The sequence below is a fragment of the Bidens hawaiensis genome, unplaced genomic scaffold (assembly GCF_021521415.1).
Source record: "Bidens hawaiensis isolate Kalapana, Puna unplaced genomic scaffold, B.hawaiensis_p1.1 tig00022193_1, whole genome shotgun sequence".
NCBI lineage: Eukaryota > Viridiplantae > Streptophyta > Magnoliopsida > Asterales > Asteraceae > Bidens > Bidens hawaiensis.
The window spans coordinates 352,501-370,629 of record NW_027493448.1 but is presented as its reverse complement, the minus strand read 5'-3'; the positions used below and the strand labels follow the sequence as shown (position 1 = coordinate 370,629).

The 18,129-nt window shown below is 43.6% G+C and overlaps 1 pseudogene; it reads left to right on the top strand.

Annotated features, from left to right (window-relative positions):
- Positions 1-17,992: 17,992 nt before the first annotated feature.
- Positions 17,993-18,129, top strand: part of LOC143564981 (18S ribosomal RNA) — a 1,943-nt pseudogene continuing 1,806 nt past the window's right edge.

Sequence of the window (18,129 nt, the reverse complement as noted above, 5' to 3'; positions counted from 1 at the left end):
AATGGGCTTGTGCTGGGTGTTCCCTTGAAGAATTTCAACTTTGAAGACAAATGCTTATCATGCAAAATGGGAAAGCAACACAAGAAATCCCATCACACCAAGAAGGTCAATTCAATTGTCAGTACCCTAGAATTACTTCACATGGATCTCTTCGGTCCCGTGAATGTAAGAAGTCTAGGAGGAACATCTTACTGCTTGGTGATCACTGATGATTTATCTCTATATTCCTGGGTATATTTCCTGAAGTCAAAGGATGAAACAGTGTAGATGGTAAAGAATTTGATTACCAAGGTTGAGAATATCATGGGGAAACGGGTTAAATTCATCAGGAGTGACAATGGAACTGAGTTCAAGAACTATGAGATGGAGATCTTCTGCTTACAGAAGGGGATAGAACACCAATACAGCGCACCGTATACACCGCAACAAAATGGAGTGGCTGAGAGGAAGAACAGAACCTTAATTGAAGGAGCCAGAACCATGCTGGCTGATTCGAAACTTCCCGTGGTGTTCTGGGCTGAAGCTATTGCAACAGCCTGTTATATCCTTAATAGAGTGTTAACTGTTAAAAGATTAAATAAAACCTGTTATGAACTTATGCATGGGAGAAAGCCCAACTTGAGTGGTCTTGAACCATTCGGGTCCCCGTGTTCGATATTAAAGAACAATTCTAAATTTGGTGAAGTAGCCGACGAAGGAATCTTAGTCGGATACGTTGTTGGGACTCCCAACAGACGGGTCTTTAATACATCGACCAGCAAGGTTGAGGTGGTGTGTAACACTGATATCACAAGTTACAAATCACCAAAACAAAGCACGGGACCCGCTGGGGTTTTCGACTATGATAGACTTTTTAAATCTTTTAACATACCTTATCTGGATTTTGCAGAAGTTGAGGAAAGAATTGCTACGAAGATGATATGCGATGAGGAAGACACTTTGGTGCAACGACCACAGTATGATGAATGTCAGCCTTCCTCGTCAAATGCTGTCAATACCCCTGCTGCCTCTACTGAAGAGAAATTCATCAATCCGTTTCACTCTCAACATCAATCACCCATTGATGAGCTATCTTCGAACTTGGAAGATAATCTGAATGTCAGTTCGGTTCCGACTACAAGAATTCACAAAGATCATCCTTTGGAGAACGTGATAGGTGATCTGTCCGCCGGTGTACAAACAAGAAAAAGCTTGAATGAGCACACCTGTGTTTACACAAGCATTAAAGAATCAGGCATAATCAACGAGTGCTTGTACACCTGCTTTATCAGCCAGATTGAACCAAAGAACTATCAAATGGCTCTTAAGGACAGCTCGTGGGTCGAAGCCATGCAAAAAGAGTTAGCTCAGTTTAAGAAAATGGAAGTATGGAACTTGGTTGCAAAACCAAGGAATGTGCATGCGATTGGCACGAAATGGGTCTTCAAATGTAAGAGAGATGAGAAAGGGATTGTTATCAGGAACAAGGCGAGGCTGGTTGTTAAAGGCTTTAATCAACAAGAGGGGATTGATTACAATGAGGTGTTTGCTCCTGTGGCAAGATTGGAAGCCATTCGGCTGTTTTTGGCATTTGCTGCTCATAAGGAGATGAAGGTTTTTCAGTTGGATGTGAAGAGTGCGTTCCTAAATGGTAAAGTCGATGAGGTTGTGTACGTTGAGCAACCTCCGGGTTTTCCTGACCCTGACTTTCCCGATCACGTGTACAAGCTAAGTAAAGCGCTGTATGGACTACATCAGGCACCTCGTGCCTGGTATTCAACCTTATCAGATTACTTGCTTGAGAATGAGTTTGAAAGAGGTAAAATTGATAGCACATTGTTCTTCAAGAGAAAGGGTAGCGACTTTCTGCTGGTGCAAGTCTACGTGGACGACATTATCTTTGCTGCATCAAAAGTCTCCATGTGTCAGGAGTTTGAGGCCGTCATGAAGAAGAGATTTGAAATGAGTGCTATGGGTGACCTAACTTTCTTTTTAGGATTGCAGGTTGATCAGAAGAAAGACGGGATGTTCATTCATCAGACGAAGTATGTCCATGATGTTCTCAAACACTTCAAGATGGAGGACAGCACTCCATATGATACTCCAGTCTGCGTCAATCACAAATTGGGTGCTGATTCAGACAACGATGCAGACGTGGACCCAACCCAATATCGGGCTATTATAGGTTCTTTATTGTACCTAACTGCTTCTAGGCCTGATATAATGTTTGCTGTTTGTCTTTGTGCACGCTTTCAGGCAAACCCAAAAGAATCTCATTTGAAGGGTGCGAAGAGGATACTGCGGTATCTCAAAGGCAAGCCGAAGCTGGGGTTGTGGTACTCGAGAGGAGGAGACTTGGAGCTAGTCGCTTACACACATTCTGATTATGGAGGGTGCAATCAGAGTCGGAAGTCTACAACTGGTGGATGTCAGTTTCTTGGTGGCAGACTAGTGTCGTGGCAATGCAAGAAGCAGACCTCAGTCACAATTTCAACCTGTGAAGCAGAATACATGGCCGCATCCAACTGCTGCTCCCAGGTTCTTTGGATTCAACAACAGTTGCGCGATTATGGTCTGAATTTCTCACTTACTCCTATATGCATTGATAACACTGCTGCTATCTCAGTAACTAACAATCCCGTAAAGCACAGTAAAACTAAACATATTGACATTCGTCATCATTTTATACGGGATTGTGCTAAGAAGAAACTGATTGTGCTCGAAAGGGTTGACACGTTAGATAATTTCGCTGACTTGTTCACGAAAGCGTTTGACAAAACTAGATTTCAAAACCTTGTTGAGCTGAATGGGATGATCAATCCCGAGTAACCATGTCATATGTTTGTGTTTGAATTAAAAAAAAAAAAAACGTCACTATCGCTTAGAATTATGTCGGTTGCCTCAGTTTGAAGGACATGTCTTCGGATATGTTTGGTCCTCATTTCTACTTGTAGAATATGAAGATAGCCATTAACCAGATGACTGAAAGTGACCGGGGCGGTTTATGATGTGTTTTCATTCTTTCGCTGAAAATTAGTCGATCATACTTAGTTAGAAGGACACATACTAGTATGTGGTCGGTCCAGCTGATCCATTGGATCTTCGGGATAGCCGTTTCCCTGAAGACTTTGATTTGGTCGGGGCGATTGAAGTTAAATTTTTTTTTCTTTTCGGGAGACGAAATTATTTTTCAAGTCTATTACTTCGTAAGAAGTACCTTTACTATGGTTAACAGAAAATTGATCCAACTTTGGAAAGTGATAGATATACTGATTCTGTGTGCCTAACTAGTGAAGTTATTAGGCTTAAAAGACTTTAGAACAGTCAATGTATGTCATGGTAGCTTTTTATGGTACGTAAAAGTAGAAGTGATACTAACTAAATCTACTCGATTTTATGTGGAAACTCCTTAAGAGTTGTGCATGTCTTCATACATATCTTTCCGAATGATAGGCAGAAAAGCGATTACCCAGTCATACACGAGCCCGTGAGTGTTCTGATTCCCGTGAAGATAGCGTGTCAAGACACTGCAGTGATCCAGATTCGGGACTTGCAGTTGTTTTCTACTTGAAGTTATGTATATATTTGATTTAAAAAAATGTAATCTAGAGTTCATAATGTTAATGATTATCAATCAAGACGCAAGAAGGTGAACGGGAAGCAGAGTCTAAGATCGAAGAGTAATTGTTACTTAATCAGACACTACGGGTCGAGGTCAATTCGGGGTGACTTGGGGAAAGCCAAATACGCTTTGAGAATAGATAAGAGATATCATAATCTCTGAGTTGTTGCCTACTTAAGTTTTGAGCTTAATTGAACCTAACCCGTATCACAGAAACAATGAAAACCATTCTAAGTCATTTACCTGCTTACAACCTGTTTCTTTATGTCATAATACAGCTAAACACGGATCTGTGTGACAGTCACGTAATAAGTATGATTCTTGTTCGGATCTTTTCTAAAACATGGTAGTCCCTGTCGAGACTGAAATTTGATCCCGTGTACTTTAATTTTTCAAATTTTTGTTACTTTTGTAATTGTGTGATTTTATACCTGGTTACTTGGTCTTGATCGTATCATTTAACGCTTTAAAGGAAGTTTTTAAAACTTAATTGCTAATTGTTCAAATTATGGGGTTTGTTTTGAAACATTTTAATATCAGCGAAGTTGTGCATAACTTCGCCTGCAATAGGCGAAGTTATCCATAACTTCGCCGGTACATCTGTGACCCTATATAAAGGAATTTTTAGGTCAAACAGTTTCATTATTTCAAAACCAGCGAACTTATCCTCTCCGAGACCTAGGCGAACTTATCGAGCATCTCATCGATCATCTGTGTTTAACTTTCCTTTGATTCTAATCAAATTCAAGGTGTGTATGGTTCGATTATCATACTATCATTGTCTATTGAGGTTAATCATCGGTCGTTTCGACTCGATTAACGACCTCGATCTTTCGAACCTTAAACACCCGATTTCAAACTTGTTATTACGTGATAGTAATTTACTTGAATGTCTAAAACTTCATAAAATCATGTGTTACGGAGTCCTCGATCTCCAAAATCATCATCTACACGTCGTTCGATTATCCTAACTGTTGCCGATTCGAATTCGGCGAAGTTACAGATTAGGCAAAGTTATCCGTAACTTCACCTGAGGTTTAACTTCGCCTGATTATTAATTTTTTAAACAGTTTATGAGGCGATGTTGTGGTTAGGCGAAGTTATCATTAACTTCGCCTGGACCATTTTACTTAACAGTTATCAGACGAAGTTCAAGTTGAAGCGAAGTTGTTTCCCAACTTCGCCCCACCTTTAACCTCGCCTATGCAGAATAGATCACAACTTCGCTCATGGTAACAGGCGAACTTGTGACTTGCTTTGACGTTTATCTAACTTAACCTATTTGTTGTAGATATGGCTGCTGTTGCTGGAGCAGGTGGTGCAGGCGGTGATGACGGAGGTGATAACCAGAGACAGTTCTTCCCGGGTCACAACATGTATATAACATTAGACCCGGAGGCGAACGGAGTTGATGATTTCCGCGAAATCATCACGTTTCTGTTACGCTCGCGGATATTCCACGCAATTACAACAACTCTGCCGATATCCTTGCCCAACATTGAGGATTTTTGGCAGACCGTGGAATATGATTGTAGAGTCGAACCCCCGGTGATGCGCGCAACAGGCAACAATCAGATTGTTCAGTTCTCTTCTGAACAAATCCGGGCGGCTTTACGGTTTGGAAATGAGACAAGGGATGACCCGACAGAGTTTGTAGCTCCGTTCCGTGATGGAGCGTTTTTGAGGATGGGATACTCTGGTCCCTTGGGGGATACGCAGAGGAGGAAAGGATTTTTGCTTGACCAGTGGCGCTTTCTCATGCATGTCATGATTGTATGCATGTCAGGGAGAAAGGCGGGCACTGATGGCATGGGCGCGACCATGCAGTCAGCGATGACTGCTCTGACTTACAACAAGCGATACAACTTTAGTCAGATGGTCTTTTATGAGATTGATCGTCAAAGAAGAGCGATGGCGCGTGAGCGATTTATCATGTATCCAAGATTTCTTCAAATGATCTTGAATCATGTTGCTCCAACGCTTCCTCAGCGTCGTCCGATCCGATACGTTGAGAGTGTGAATAAACGGATCTTCGCCCAATGTAGATCCTCCAGTGCAAGGAGCAAACCTGAGCTCCGTCCTCGACATACTCCACTTTTTGGGTACTTGATCAACCCGGGGTATGTGCCTGCTCGTGGGGACGAGTTTAGGGACCCGGCACCACAACAGGCAGGAGCACCTCAAGCTATACCTGCTGCTCCTGTTGTGTCACCGGAGGAGACCATTGACCTTGACGCAGCGTTTGGCGGTCAGGGATTTTTTGACATGGATCGGGTGGATCCAGAGGAGAACGTACAGGTCCCGGTTGAACGTGCTTCGGGTGTGAATGTTACTAGGACAGCTGCTACGGTGGCTGGTTCTGATTCTGATGATGACGTGGCAGATGCAAGAAGGATTATGGTAACTCGAGAAAGACTACATGGGAAAAGAAAGAGAACAGATGACGACAGTGAGTCAGATTACGAGGAAGAGGTACAACAGTTGATCCGGAGGTCAAGAAGGGAACGGATAGGTGCAGGATCGGGAGCCGGTGAGAGCTCTAGGGTGGTACGTTTCACTCCACCGGCACTATCCGGTATGACAATGGTTCCCTCATCACTACAGGTTACAAGGCCAAGCGCTACGGTTGTTCCCGTGGTAGCTACCTCATCTACATTTGGCCTCCCACCCACTACTTTCCAACTTTCGACTCCTGAGATCGTTTCATTGCCGCCTCCGACTGTTACTCCATCGGAGGTCGTGGCACAATTTATCGAGTCGACTGTTGTGGCCACTGCAGGGTTATCGGTGACGATACCACCTGCGGTTACGTCTATTTCTACTTCTGAGGTCCCCGTGACATCGGAAATCCCTCCTCAGTACACTCAAGATATATCACATATGAGGTTCGATTTCGATGCAACCCTATCAGACTCTGAACGAATAGCAGCACTTGAACGGGTCGTGGCAGAGCAGTCAAGGATTAATCTTATCCAAACCCAGGCTATTCAACGCCTAGTTGCAGAGAATCAGATGCAGTCGTCCCTGCTGGTAGAACATGGAAAAATCATATATGCTTTCAAGGAGTTCTTGGCATCTCAGGGGGAGACGAGCTGTAAAGGCGATGAGTTGAGGACCAAGAGACGAAATGATAGAGACGATGATCCCAATGCATCGAAAGATGCAGGTGGTGAGTTGCCAAGAACTGATCAAGCTCTTGGAACTTCCACAACTCAGGGGGAGTCGACAACTGCAGCTGGTGGTGATGATGTGGTGGTTGTGGAGGTTGAGGAGATGGATGATGACTATATAGGTGATGATGATGATTACCGGTGGATGAGATAGAGAAGATTGGTGCAGATATAGTGATTGATAATGATATTGAAGAGGGAGAGATAGTAGAGGAGAATGTGGAGCATGAGATACCGCAAGTCGAGAACGTAGATAGGAGTCAAGAGATTGGGAATGATGAGACTGATGGGAAGAGCAGCCTAGATAGAAAGAAGGCTATGCTCAATGGTTTGTAAAAACGAAGAAACCTGCGGTCCCTACAATGTTCAAGAAGAGTTACAACATTAGAGGCTATGCTGAAGCGAGAAAAGGGATTATTTGCTGGATATACGATGAGCAGTTGAGGCTCTTTGTTATTAAGCGGTATGATGGTGTTCAGTACTTCAAAAGACTTTTAAGATCGTTGAATACACTGCCAGAATGTGAAGTAAAAGACTTAGCCAGATTGGGATTGATAAACAGAAGTGACGATAATATGGCTAGAGTCATTGGGAAGATTGTGTGGAAAAAGAGTATAAAAGAGAAAAAATTTGAGCTGTTGAAACCACAAAAGGGAAAACTTGTTGAAGACAAGGATAGAGGTTTAAGAGCTGATGGAAAACCTTGGATGATTATGAAGTATAAACCGATCCGGTGTTTGAAAGAAGTACCGATGAAATTAATGCCCAAGGATGTGCTTAAAGACCTGAAGTGGTGGTATGTAGATTGTGAGACAGCTGAGGCAGTGATGGAAGACGAGGATGAACAAGAGGTGTTAAGAGTTTATGATCCGATGCACTTGGTAAACTTATCGCAAGTTGATTTGCAGGTGTTGAATGATAAGAAGATATTTTATATTCCTGCTTGGAAAGACGAAGCGAAGAAATATCAAAGAATTGTATCAGTTTGTGTACGCGAAGGAGTTCATGCTTGAAGATGAAGATGCAAGGTCGTTGAAGATTACAAGACACGTGTTTGAAGCTAAAGAGATGAAGCTACTGCCAAGGGGGAGTCTGTTGGTGCATGATGTCAGTAGTTCAGTGTCGAGTGTCTGTAATCGTGTTAGTTAGATTTGAGTTTTGTATGTAAGCGAAGTTGCTAACAAGTTAGCTTATATGGGCGAACTTGTTAGACAAGCGAAGTTAGGGACAACTTCGCCTGAACATGCCAGGCGAAGTTGTCGTGTCTATATAAGCTGTTTTGTTTACGGCTTATCAATAAGAATTCAGTTTATTCGTGTATTCGAGTCAGAGAGTTTGTATTCAGTGATCATAGTATCATGTGTTTACGGTTGGAATACGTGTGTTTGATTATCGTATCGGGTGTTAGCTCGTATTGTTTTCTATACTCGTAACGTCTTACGTAGGGATTCCGCACCTACGTAGAACGCGATATCTCGTGTAGATCCGGCTGGGAACCTACAGGGACCCTCCAAAGCATCGGGTGACCAAGTATGCGATCCTATATGTGCAGATTTCCCAACAGCACCAATAAGAAGTAAAATACAAATAAGAGTTATGGCATTCAATCTCATATTGCGAGAAATCCAAGAATTTCTGGGGACACTAGCACAAGCAAAAATGGTGGAAAAGTCTAGTGTTTGAAAGAGAGTAAAACAACCAGAAATCCCATGAGCTAATCCAAAATCACCTACTCGATTGACAAGCATAGCTTTTATAGCTTCTTTATCTGCCTTAAGTCGTGTAAACCATAAATGAATTAACAAATATGAAGCAAGACCTACTCCCTACCATCCCAGGAATAATTGAAGAGAGTTATCTCCAGTCACCAACATTGGCATAAAAAAAAGTAGGAATGGATAAATAAAACATAAATCGAGTGCTATGCGGATCCTCAAACATATATGAAATGTAATAAAGATGGACCAAGCTACTTATGGATGTAACCACAATTAACATCACTACGGTCGGGCTATCGAACACGGGGTCAGAAGTGAGTTACGAGTTGGACCAATATGCGAATCGAGCGAGCTCCCCTTGCATGCAATGATGTAGTGGTAAACCTCTCTTTCTAATTCAGTGCTCTCCGAACCGTACGGGAAGGTTTCCCATCACACAGCTCATCAACTTGATCTTCCGGGGGAACCGTATGTCCGAACAGGCCTGGAAAAAGAGGTAAGGTCTCACTTTCCTTTTCCACTCAAGTGTACGGTATCTGTCGTGCTTAGGCACCTTATTCTCTTCCCTAATAAAAGAGTCCACTGCCTGCCTTAGTAGTCTCAAAGAAGGCGTGCGGGCCTGCCCCTTATTTTAGTAGGTGATTTACTACCAAAGCTAAGAAATGGCTGGATCAAGAAAAAGGGGTAATACGAGCCCTCTGCCCCACGCATCTAACCAGTTCGCGTGGTTCACCGGTTCCACCGATTAGACCTTAGAGTGATTCAGTCGATACAGAGGTGCGCTTGAAGTGGGGGTGTGATGTCCCTTTTGGGCTGGGCCCTTCCCCATAAGGCCCCACCGTCGAGGCATAAGCGCCCTCTTGCTACCCATATGCGAGGCGCCGTCTTAGCCTTCCCAGACCAGGATCGCTCCCACACCTATAGCGTTCGTGATCGGCCTCCTCAACTGTGTATCGATCGAAAGGCGGGGCGGCACTGCCCCCAACCAAGGGAGTGGTTACGTCCAGTATGTCCCCCCTTATTCCCGACATGCTATGGTGGCCTGGGTGGGTAGGAGCGGGTCGAGTCCGTATCGCCGCGGAGCAACAGCCGCATCCGGATCTGATCTATCTACTCGGCAATTCATCCGGTGATATCACGGTCGCCAAAGAAGCCCCAAGAAGCATCAAAAATTTCCGATGAGATCCATGGAGCTATTCTTAGATAGCAAGCACTAGCTCCCGGTGCGACTTCATAAAAAGCAATCAAAGATAAGATCGAAGAGAATGAAACTAACGTAGTGGTCATTATAGCGGTTCCTCTGATCCTAGAAAATGTCCGAAAAACCCTGCTATGGAACTACCAAGCAGGGGAAAAATATGATAAGTAGATACATAATTTCGTGTGTGATCAGACAACCAAAAATCAAACAATAACAGAGCGGCCTGTGATTCAGGATTGATCTACGCCCGAGGAACGCTCTGCCCCTTCTCCTGCAAAAGGATCCGTTACCCGAGTGTTGCGCTTCTCAGGGCCGTCTGAGTCAGAGCAACCCTGCCGGGGCGATCCAGTTACCCGGAATTTGAACTATTATTCTACAAGCAACCGTAATAGCTTCATTACAGACTTGATACTAAACAGTTCACAATCCGAACATTAGCTAGCTGGCAACACAACTTTTACCACCCAAAAAAAGATCTCAATTAGGCGGGGACAGGATTCGAACATGTAGTCTACAGATCATGAGTCTGACGAGTTAACCATTCCTCCACCCCGCTGAATCCTTTCCAAAAAGTACTTCTTCGATCTGAAGGTGTGTTAAGCATATAGTCATTGTGGTTACAAACGGGTTCTGTTTCTGATTAGACTAAGAACTGTCAGTCTAAGAAACCTACTTAGCTTCCCCCCCCCCCAGCCATGTATTGGCTCTTTTTCCGCTGATAGAGCAGTTTGCTAGTTTACATTCCTCTATCTGAATCTCTAACACTAACAAGCTACAATCACCAACGTCATCACTGTCTTCTTGTTACACTTAGATTCTGTTCCCACCCCAGCTCTAAGTTCACTATTTCAGAGCTTTATCCCTTTCTTTCTCCGGGTCTATCCTCTCACCTGGAAAGTGGCTAACTCCTTGGTCTTACGAGCCGCTTACGCTAACTCAAGCAGGTACCGGGTGGGACATCTTAGGCAGTAGAATCGAGCGGTGCCGTTTAGTGACTACATACGAGTTTACGAATCAATTCAATTTCCTCTTCAATTGTAGCGATACGAACTCAGAAGCAATAGTAAAAGAAGCTATCATCTCATGGGTGTCAGATGATTGTCTAGACTGGTTCTTTTGAGGGAGGCCTATAAATTGCACGGGTCCAAGCTTGATTGATTGATTCTTTTAAAACTAGCTCCTGTAACCAATCTCACAATTAGCATTTTAACCATTCTAACGGAAACTCAATTTTGTGGATTAAAGCCCTTCTTTAAAGAAGTCCTCTAACTAGATCAGCTAAGTAGGTAGCTTCGCTCAATTGATTCTATAACTCACCATAGCAAGTTAAGCTACTCTGTCTAAGTCATTACTAACAACCGAAAAGCCAGTCTCTCAACTGATAGCTCATCGGATCATGCAGCTCCTGATCTGGTCATAGAAAGAAGGAAGTCCGAACACAAAGCCAGTGTCTGAGCCAGCTGTCCTTAGTAGACTGGAAGCCAGATAAGGAAGTCTGGTCTAGCTCTCGAAAGTGGAAGGTAGAAAATAAAAAAAAGGATAGCTGAAAGTGGGGAAAGTAGGGCCACTCACATTGATTTACAACCAAAAATCCTATCTTGAAAATGACATATTCGTGAAATAGAGAAAGCTGCCCCGTCTCCAACTGAGGTCTTCTTGCCCATTGCCAGGAAGTAGCTCGGAGTCGGTTTGAATGGAGGAGATTACCTCTTGCGAGAATAGAGATCTTTCAATTCCCGACTCCATAAGTATTCACTGGAATGCGGCTATGACAATAAAGAGTATGACCTGACGGGTGAACATGATCTTCACATAACCAAGAGTTTGGTCGGTTCTCCGATCTACCTTGAATGAGCTATCCTTGCCCCCTCGAATGAGTATATCGGCGATACAGGAATTGGATTGAATGAGGCCCAACATAGAATTCTTTCTCGGGGGGTTCGCCTGGCGCCTCTCTTCTCTGGATCCGCTCTCAGAATTGGATTTGACATCACGGGGGCCATCCATTGAGGCTATCTAGGTCTAGCTCGTCTCTTACAGTACAGCCCTTACTCAAAGTAAGGATTTCAGGGGGTTACTGACCAGATAGATCTATTGAGTGAGAAAAAGTGGCCTATAGCCCTCTCTAAAACTGATGAATCAAAGCCTATCGTCTCAGCCTTTCCAACAGCCTAACCCGATAAGCCTAAACATGGTCCAAGGAGTTCTAACAATCGGGGAAGCCTTTTCCCTTGCTTTAGTTGACCCGAAAGAAGGTAGTTCAGTTCCTGACCTTGGCTCATTCCCTTTAGTTTTGAAGTGAAAGCACGGTTACAGGTTTCCTTTTGTATCAGCATTGGCGATTGATTTATCCTTCTCATCCGGTCTATATCGAATGACCTTCTTTTTTACTCTGGATGCTATTGACTTGACTACATTGTCTCACTGAGGAGTGTTTTCTCATATCATAGAGGAAAGAAAGATAGGCCGAATCATGCAGGTGGAAATTTCTGTTATCACCTATGATATATATGGTTGTTCTCTCTCCTCCCCTTTCTCTATGTTCCTTACCTTCCACCTACAAAAGCAAGAATGCAATCTCGAGCACGTCCCTCTTATCTTATTTCGGAGAAACTTAATAAGAAAGTGATGTTCGAAAACACTGATAAAGTAGAGTCAGTTTGAGGATTGAATCCGGGGGAACATAGATTTCCTATCGGTCTTGACCTTCTCAGACTTGCCAAGATAGGGATCTGCTCTTATATTATAGATATTATAGACGAGAAAAGGAACCCCTCTCTCTTTCCTTTCTGTGCGCTCTCTCTTCTGTCATGTGCTTAAATAATTGAAAGTAAAAAAGACGTTATCAACTTTCTCGATCTGCTTCAGACTCATCACTCTAATGTCTCGTCCAGGTCGGGGGGTGAATTGGGCCCTCTGAATGAACGGTGAACCAATCCTACGAGTGGGTTGATCCGCCACAATTATTGTTATATATATATATATATATAGTCCTGACCCGGAAAGGTACTAGGCATGGGTCACGCCACCTTGTTCAAGCGAAAGCCCATCAAGTGAATGAAGTCCAATTCCAATTTGCGGGCCGGCCCAGGCCTGCTCGCTATCCGAGTGTATTCAGCAAAGGCAAAGAGAAAAAAATTACGTAACGTAGGACCAATAAGATTGAATCCTCTGAGAGAGAATGGATTCAGAGTATACTTATTATATATATTGATAGAGGAGAGCGGGGAATAATCCGGATAGGAATCGAAATCGTTGCGTACTAGCTTCAGTGGGAATAAGTAAGTGTCAAGTTAAGAGAACTAATATTGACAGGGGAAAAAAGGGTAGAAAGTAAAGTCTAAGAGCATATGGTACGAAAAGGAAATTCGATTTCGGTTCGAAACTACCAATCTTTTTTTCTTGATATCTTAGTATATATCATTTTTCTTTCGATCTCGTTGACCTTTATTAACCTAGGAATACCTATTATATTATGGCTTTTTGTGATTCCAGGGAGGACGACGAATCGAGGATTTGCGCTCATCCTCCAGTAGAGGGTTCCTCAAATGCCCAACTCGATTTGGACTTAACTCTGCGTCCGTCGGGACCAACAACAGAAGAAATAGAAAGGGAGCTTTCCTCTTTTCTTTCTTCCTTTGGAATAGGGTAGCGACCTCAAGTGTACTCCAAAATACTAAGATTAAGCTACAATTGGACGTCGCATCCCCATTTGAAGATCCGGGAACTTATGTGGGATCTCCAAAGCAGACCGGTTCCTGCTTTCCAAGTGAGAGATGCTTTATTGAAAGTTCTCGCCCAATGGGAGAGGGACCAGACGCGTGATCCATGAGGTTGGCCGCCCAGCGTCGGCTCTACGAACTAACAAGGGGTCAGTCGCGAGAGATAGAAGGGGTGGTCCGGCGGGTAGGCTGGAGGGGGCTCGTTAGGGGGAGCAAATCGAGAAGTCCTTCGAAAGATAGGGCTTCCCGGAGAATTTGGTGTCTTTCTATTTGAAAACAAACGACCATAAGTATAATTAGACACTTCGTATTTATTGTTCCACTAGCTAGACTAAAATGATCATATGTCCCTTTCATTATTACAACCTTCTTTTTTGTTGTCAAAGACCAGAAGCTACGCGAAAATTTTCATTGGATCTCGGTTGTTCTTAACAGCGATGGCTATTCATTTAAGTCTTCGGGTAGCACCACTAGACCTTCTACAAGTTGGAAATTCTCGTATTCCTTATGTACACATTCCTGCAGCTCGGATGAGTATTCTTGTTTATATCGCTACGGCTATAAACACATTCTTGTTCCTATTAACAAAACATCCCTTTTTCTTCGCTCTTTCGGAACCGGTACAGAAATGGGTGCTTTTTCTACGTTGTTTACCTTAGTTACTGGGGGGTTTCGGGGAAGACCTATGTGGGGCACCTTTTGGGTGTGGGATGCTTGTTTAACCTCTGTATTAATCTCGTTCCTTATTTACATAGGTGCACTGCGTTTTCAAAAGCTTCCTATCGAACCGGCTCATATTTCAATCCGTGTTGGACCGATCGACATAATAAAGTCTTCAGTCAACTGGTGGAATACATCGCATCAACCTGGGAGCATTAGCCGATATGGTACATCAATACATGTTCGTATGCCCATTCCAATCTTGTCTAACTTTGCTAACTCCCCATTCTCAACCCGTATCTTGTTCGTTCTGGAAAACATGTCTTCTTATTCCATCTTTTCTCGAATCACCTTTAACGGAAGAAATAGAAGCTCAAGAAGGAATACCAAAACCTAGTTTACTCGCTGAGTCTCTTTGCATTCATGGCCGAATGGTTAAAACGCCCAACCAGGCAAATTAGTAGGTTCGATTCCTGCTGGATGCACTTTTTACGTTCAGTTCAATCGCTGCTCACAGAAGTTATACATATAGCTCGCCCTTATAGCTTATGGGGCACTTCACTCGCTCAACACTCGTTCAAAACATCCACTCTTTCTTCACTCGCTAAGGAAAGATAAAGGATAGATGACTGAAAATCCCGCTTAGAGATCGCAAAAATCTAGTCAGAGTAGGGGTTCCCATCCGTCGAGGCCTCGTTTTACCTGCCCTCGGGACTGGAACTGATTGGTTGCTTGTTGTGATAGCCAAGATCTGAACGTTATCCCACTTACCTCATCGGGTTCCTCACTGTTCATCATGGGGTTGTTGGGATAAAGGTGGGTTTGAGACGCGCGGGTACTCTTGATGCGAAAGGATATAGATCTAGAAGCCGAGATAAAAGTGTTAGTTCAAGATAAGAGCCCTTACGAACCAAGGCTTCTAAAGTTTCCGGAGGGTCCATCACCAAGAATGGCCTAAGATGGTCAGAAGCATTCCTAAAAATGCTAGCCACAGCAGAATACTCTGGCAAAACAGGTCGCCATTTCGCGGAATCGAACGCCCTAAGAGTAAGATTTCATTTGCTTTCTGTTTCGTGGAACGAAGTTGATCCATGGTCATCGAAATGTCTATGTTGAAAGAGAACCTAACCTGAAGAGTCATTGGTTTTCCAGGTCTGAAAATGAAGTAAACAACTCAAGTGGACAAGAGGCGAACCAGTCAGCTGATGAGTCAGCTATACTTTTTATAATAGCCTAATGAGGAGATGATCGTAACCTCTGAGCTCAAAGATGGAAAGCAGATTCCTTTTTTCAGGTTTTGTTTAGCTTCCCAAGCGCCCGACTTTCTTTTTGGGTTTCGAAAGGCAGAGTAGCTTCAGCATCGAGTAGGGTATGGGATAGAGTTCGAGTGAGGCATCAACCATAGATTACGGAACTTTCAAGATGCTTCCTTGCGAAAGCCAACGGAGTCTGTACTGTAACTCAACCTTCTCATCCATGGAAGGATTCCTTATTCGATGATAAATGTCAATCGAGGGCACCCTCATTTCCAGAGAGAGAATCAGGCTGCACAGAAGGGGGAAAGCCTCCTACTGAGCAAGATCATTCATTAATATTAATAAGGAAGCACTTAACTTAGGGCAGCCAGTCTCACTTCACACAGCACGGCGCCTTGCTATTTGCATTCATCCTTGTAACTTACCGAAGCGTGGATCTCATGCTATCATTTAACGGCTACCGAACCTCCATACTCGGGTAACCGGTCTAGGTTCCAAGTACATCAACACCCCATAGCTACTTAGGGCCGCAATGCAATAAGGCTTTTCGCTCTAGTTGGGCAATTAGCCCTGCTTGCGGTGCGCACATATGATGTATATATGTGTGAACCCTCGGGTGGGCAAAAGTGAAATTGCACTAATTTTGACGTTATTTTACTAATCTCGTGAAAATAACGTTAAAAGTGACGGAAGGTTAATCAGGCATCATGTAGTGGCGTTGATAGCTGAAAGATAAGGGTACATGCACCGATCAGCCGGTGTCCCGATGATTGAGTGCTATGTGCCTTATGTCCAAGGCTTGATGCAAAACTACTATCGAGCCGGGGGTCTCACCGGAAGTAGCCTCTCTATCCCTATGGGGTAGAGGTAAGGCTGCCTACATATTACCCTCCTCAGACCCTACCATAGCTTTGCTATTGGTGGGATATACTGAGTACGATGATGATGATGATGATGATGATGATGATGCTCTAGTTGCGCAATGCAAGGAGGCCTCTTTCGCCATTCTTTCTAAATGATAAACTATTATTAGTTCAGTTCGGTAGAACACCGATGAGAGGATCATTATTTCACAGAAGCATATGATTGCCCCTCAATCGCCAGGTGGCTCGCTCCGGGTGCATGAGTAGCTTTGTTGGCTCTTATACGAAAGGTACCGGCCTCTTTCAGTGGTTCTTGCTTGCTCTTTAAAGGTGATCTGGTGCTGTCTCGTTCCTTCAGTTTGTCCTGATTCCGACGAAGGATACTATATTCCGCCTACACAGCTACCTTGCTTGGTGGTTCAAAATGGAAGTCTAGGTATCTGCTTAAGTGGTCAGCTCGTACCGTTCCAAAAAGAGCTGCGCTGACAGGCGTATTTGAAAATGTGTTTCCGAGCTCACATATCTAAATTTCAGCGAGATAGGGTGCGGATAGGTGGAATTTCCATTCCACTCCAATCCCTTTAATGGATCCCCGAAGGAGACGGGTGCAAATGGAATTTCAATCAGAGGCGCTATGACCACTGAGCATGCCAACAAGGCAAACTCAGAAAATTGTCTCCTGTCCCAGTCACTGAAAGGGAGATGCTCTTAGCCGAGCTCTCGTCCCACTCCCGCTACCTCGTGATAGAACGACCATGCGAAGGGGCTGCCCTCCCACACTTAAGGCATTGTGTTACACCTTAAATGTCTGGATTTAGCGTTATTATCAAGCATCACATTCACTACTAAAAGAAAGGTATGGATATTCTGCTCGAAAGCTTGACGAAGAAGCATAAGCAAAAAGCATATTTTAGGAAAGAGGTCCAGGTAGCTCAGCTGGTTACAGCTAATGAATGAAAAATGTGTGTGCCGATTGAGATTTCCCGTCTTAAGCCCCACCTCTGTAGCTCAGCGGTGGAGCGGCCTCTTTTATAGTTCAACAGGTAGTCAGACATGGGTTCAAATCAGGCTCGAGGGAAAAAACAGAGAGAGCAGCGAAGGGCCTTTCCTCGCTTATGTCTTTTTTTTTATAGATCAGTTCAGTCTGTAAACAAGCGGGTGATTTTTATCCGGGAAACTGTAAACTTTCGAAAGCAAGCTCACCCACTCTCCCCAGTGGTTAAACTCTAGAATCTAATTTGAATTCCATATTCAAGAAAAGTAGACATCTGCGGCCTAAAACTACACAAGTGGATAGCTTTATGGCTACTACTTCCCGATCTTTGTGAACGTTCACTTCAATAGGATATCTCGTTTTACTAGATCGACTATAGAGATACGAACTAACGGTAACAAGCCAGACCAGATGATCTTCAAAGACATCCTTCACCGATAGATTAGATGAGAGAAGTCATTCAATGTAAGACCTGAGGTAGACAAACGGTTCACTATCAGTGGTTCCATACGTCAATCACATCCTGAAGGAGCTAATGAAAGCCTTAATTTAATATTCAGGTGGGCTCTTCCTCTTCGATTCAAGCAAGTCGACCATAAGGTGAATCGATGACCTGACTGAAGCCATTCCTAGCAACCATTGCTTTCGAAATAGTCTGTCTTTACTTTACCAGCTTCTCTAAGATATCAACCACTAAACTAAACAAAGTAGCAAAAATTATAAGAGAAGAAAAGTTTGTAGAAGGTTGAGAAGTAGTACGCCCGGTTCACCAGGTTCTACCACTGTTGGGCCAAATCATAGTCAAAAGAAGAGTTTGATCCTGGCTTAGAAGGAACGCAAGCTATATGCTTAACACATGCAAGTCGAACGTTGTTTTCGGGGAGCTGGCCAGAAGGAAAAGAGGCTCCTAGCTAAAGGTAGCTTGTCTCGCCCAGGATGTGAGA